This window comes from Cryptomeria japonica, unplaced genomic scaffold, assembly GCF_030272615.1.
Source record: "Cryptomeria japonica unplaced genomic scaffold, Sugi_1.0 HiC_scaffold_133, whole genome shotgun sequence".
Classification (NCBI taxonomy): Eukaryota; Viridiplantae; Streptophyta; class Pinopsida; order Cupressales; family Cupressaceae; genus Cryptomeria; species Cryptomeria japonica.
In genome coordinates, this window is record NW_026728955.1 from 28787 (window position 1) to 33352 (window position 4566).

Sequence of the window (4566 nt, forward strand, 5' to 3'; positions counted from 1 at the left end):
GGCGCGGTGCGCTCAACCTGGGGAGTCGACCCATCGAAGCATACACCTCCCCTATATAAGCTATTTGTCCGATTCCGACACCTGTGTAGTTTGCACCTCCGCTCAGGACATCGACCCCAACTTCCGAACTCGCCTGCAACGACCGAACCAGCGCCTTGGTGCGCACCAAAAGTGCGCACTTTTGGAGGGCACTTTTCTGCGCTCCAAAGGTGCGCACTTTTGGAGGGCACTTTTTGGAGGGCACTTTTCTGCGCTCCAAAGGTGCGCACTTTTGGAGGGCACTTTTTGGAGGGCACTTTTCTGCGCTCCAAAGGTGCGCACTTTTGGAGGGCACTTTTTGGAGGGCACTTTTCTGCGCTCCAAAGGTGCGCACTTTTGGAGGGCACTTTTTGGAGGGCACTTTTCTGCGCTCCAAAGGTGCGCACTTTTGGAGGGCACTTTTTGGAGGGCACTTTTCTGCGCTCCAAAGGTGCGCACTTTTGGAGGGCACTTTTTGGAGGGCACTTTTCTGCGCTCCAAAGGTGCGCACTTTTGGAGGGCACTTTTTGGAGGGCACTTTTCTGCGCTCCAAAGGTGCGCACTTTTGGAGGGCACTTTTTGGAGGGCACTTTTCTGCGCTCCAAAGGTGCGCACTTTTGGAGGGCACTTTTCTGCGCTCCAAAGGTGCGCACTTTTGGAGGGCACTTTTGTGCACTCCAAAGGTGCGCACTTTTGGAGGGCACTTTTCCTGTGCTCCAAAGGTGCACACCTAGGTGAGCACCTTCGACCACACCTTGTAGCACACCAAACTCTGACTTTCGACTTCATCCGCAATGCAGGGTCTTTGAGGTTGGCGCAATGCGCACAACCAGGGGAGTCGACCCATCAAACCCAACACCTCCCCTATATAAGCTATTTGTCTGATTCTCATACATGCGTAGCCTGCAGGAGCAATTAGGACATCGACCCCAACTTTCGGCTTCTAAACGAAAACAAGGTCTTTGAGGTTGGTGTAATGCGAACAACTAGGGGAGTCAACCCATCAAACCCAACACCTCCCCTATATAAGCTATTTGTCTGATTCTCATACATGTGTAGTCTACAGGAGCAATTAGGACATCGACCCCAACTTTTGACTTCTTAACGAAAACAAGGTCTTTGAGGTTGACGTAATGCGCACAACCAGGGGAGTCGACCCATCAAACCCAACACCTCCCCTATATAAGCTATTTGTCCGATTCTCATACATGTGTAGCCTGCAGGAGCCATTAGGACATTGACCCCAACTTTTGACTTCTTAACGAAAACAAGGTCTTTGAGGTTGGCGTAATGCGCACAACCAAGGGAGTTGACCCATCAAACCCAACACCTCCCCTATATAAGCTATTTGTCTGATTCTCATACATGTGTAGCCTGCAACAACGATTAGGACATCCACCCCAACTTCTGAATTCGTCTGCGTTGACCGCACCAAAGGTGCACGCCTTGGTGCTCACCAAAATCCGACTTCCGACTTCTTCTGCTATGCGGGGTCTTTGAGGTTGGCGCAGTGCGCACAACCAGGGGAGTCAACCCACCGAATGCAACACCTCCCCTATATAAGCTATTTGTCTGATTCTCATACATGCGTAGACTGCAGCAATGATTAGGACATCCACCCCAACTTTTGACTTCTTAAACAAGACAGGGTCTTTGAAGTTGGTGCAGTGCACACAACCAGGGGAGTCGACCCATCAAACGCAACACCTCCCCTATATAAAGCTATTTGTCCGATTCTCATACGTGTAGTCTGCAGCAGCGATTAGGACATCGACCCCAACTTCCGAATTCGTTTGCATTGACCGCACCAAAGGTGCACGCCTTGGTGTGCACCCTGGAGTGCACTTTGGTGCTCACCTCGGTGCACACTTTGGTGTGCACCTCGGTGTGCACCAAAGGTGCGCACCTTGGAGCGCACCAAAGGTGTACACTTTGGAGCGCACCACATAGGGTCTTTGAGAGGTTGGCGCAGTGCGCACACCAAGGTGGGTGTTGAGGTGCGTGCCGAGGTGGGTGGGTGCTAGGGTGCGCTCCATGGTGGGTGCCAGGGTGGGTGCGTGCTAGGGTGGATTCCAAAGAGGGTCATAGGGTGGGTGCCAAGGTGGGTTGGTGATATAGTGGGTTCAAAGGTGGGTACTAGGGTGGGTTCCAAGGTGGGTCACAAGTTGGGTGCCAGGATGCGTGGGTGTTAGGTTGGGTGCCAAGGTGGGCTCCTGCGTGGGTGGGTGCTAGGGTGGGTTTCAAGGTGGACGCGAGGGCGGGTGCCAAGGTGGGTAACAAGTTGGGTGTTAGGATGGGTGAGTGCTAGAGTGGGTGCCAAGGTGGGTGGGTGCTAAGGTGGATGCCAAGGTGGTTCACAGGGTGGGTGGGTTCTAGGGTGAGTTCCAAGGTGGGTCACAGGTTCAGTGCTAGGGTGGGTGTCAAGGCGGGTGTCGAGGTGCCTGGGTGCTAGGGTGTGGATGCCAATGTGGGTCATAGGGTGGGTACTAGGGTGGGCTGCAATGTGGGTGCCAAGGTGGGTAACATGCTCGGTGGGTTCTAAATTGGGTGCCAGGGTGGGTGTGCACCCACCTTGCCCGAGGTGGGTGCCAAGGTGCCAGTGTGGGTGGGTGCTAAGGTGGATGCCAAGGTGGGTGAGAAGGTGGGTGATAGGTTGAGTGGTAGGATGGGTGGGTGCCAAGATGGGTCACAGGGTGGGTGCAAGGGTGGGTAGGTGCTAGGGTTGGTGTCAGGGTGGGTGGGTGCTAGGTTGGGTTCCAAGGTGGGTGCGAGGGTGAGTGTCAAGGTGGGTCACAGGTTAGGTGCTAGGATGGGTGAGTGCTAGGGTGCAAAGGTGCCAGGGTGGGTGCTAGGATGGGTCGATGCTAGGGTGAGTGGCAAGGTGGGTCCACAAGTGTCAAGGTGGGTGCCGAGGTGGGTGCCAAGTCGGCGACTGCTATGGTGGATGCCAAGGTGGGTCACGGGGTGGGTGCCAAGTTGCTAGGTTGGGTTCCAAGGTGGGTGCCAACGTGGGTGCTAGGGTGCGTGGGTTAAAGGGTGTGTCACAACGTGGGTGCCAGGATGGGTGCGCACCCACACTGGCCAAGACGGGTGCGGGTGCAAGGTTGGGTTCCAAGCCCGGTCACAGGCTGGGTGCTAGGATGGGTGGGTGCCAAGGTGGGCACCAGGGTGGGTGCACCCACCCTGGCCAAGGTGGGTCACGGGGTGGGTCCTAGGGTGGGTAACGGGGTGGGTACTAAGGTGCGTGCCAAGGTGGGTCATAGGGTGGGTGCCAAGGTGGGCACCAGGGTGGGTGTGCACCAACCCTAGCCAGGGTAGGTCACGGGGTGGTTGTCGGGGTGGGCGTCAAGGAGCCAAGGTGGGTGGCAAGTAGCCAAGTTGCGTGCCAAGGTGGGTGTCGGGGTGGGTGCCAAGGATCCAAGGTGGGTGCCAAGGAACCAAGGTGGGTGTCTGGGTGGGTGCCGAGGTGGGAGCCAGGGTGGGTCCCAAGGTGAGTGCAAAGGTGGGTGCCAGGGTCAAGGTGAGTGCCAATGTGGGTTCCAAGGTGCCAGGGTCAGGGTGAGTGCCAATGTGGGTTCAAAGGTGCTAAGTTGGGTGCGAGGTTGGGTGCGAGGGTGGGTGGGTGCCAAGGTGTGCTAGGTGGAAGCCCGGGTGGGTCGGCATCCCATGGGTGTCGAGTTGGGTGCCTGATGGGTGCTTCTTGTCAAGTTTTAGTCGTCGGGACTCATTTCGAGCCTTAGAGGTCGTTTCTTGTCCGGTTGCCCTGTCTTCGACCTGGGAACCCAATTTTGGTCCTCGGGTCCCATTTTTTTTTGTCTCGCATCCCACTTTTGGCCTGTGGCCTTTTCGGGGTCGATTCTCGTTTTGGGCATCAGAGCATGTTTCTTCTCCTAAAACCCAATATTTGTTTATTAAGTCTCGGAACACATTTTTGTTCTCGTGGACCCATCATGGGTCTTGGAACGCATTTGTGGTCCTTGGGTCCCATTTTGCATCCCGAAACTTGTGTTTTGGTGCTTGATCCCTATTTTGGGTGCCCACCTTGCACCAAGTGCGCACCCGGGGCAAACCGAGCGCCTTGGTGCACCGGGGCAAGATCGAGCGTGCACCCGAGGCGCCCCGAACATGCACCAAGGTGCACTCGGCCCACATGTGAGCGCAGGTCGTTGCGCCCGAGGTGGTGTGTGGGCACCGCGTTGCAGACGGGACACTGCACGCACACGACGCCCCCTCCAGGTGCACGCACGTAGGCCGGGCCGGGTGCACACCCGACGCCCTAGCAAGGTGCGCGCACCCGGGCAGGGCTCACACTTGGCGAACGGGGCGCACTTCGCGAGGGAGGGTGTGCACCTCGACGGGGGTGGGTGGCCGGGGTGGATTCGCACGTGGGTCGCGGTTTGCTAAGTACACACTGCGACAAGCTCATAACGGGTGCGATCATACCAGCATTAGTGCACCGGATCCCATCAGAACTCCGCAGTTAAGCGCGCTTGGGCCGGAGTAGTACTGGGATGGGTGACCTCCCGGGAAGTCCCGGTGTTGCACCCT

The 4566-nt window shown here is 56.9% G+C and overlaps 1 non-coding gene across 1 annotated transcript; it reads left to right on the forward strand.

Moving 5' to 3' along the window:
* The first annotated feature begins 4447 nt into the window (after positions 1 to 4447).
* On the forward strand, positions 4448 to 4566 carry LOC131866183 (5S ribosomal RNA). The gene has a single exon (XR_009364814.1). It is a non-coding gene; the product is annotated as a 5S ribosomal RNA (ribosomal RNA).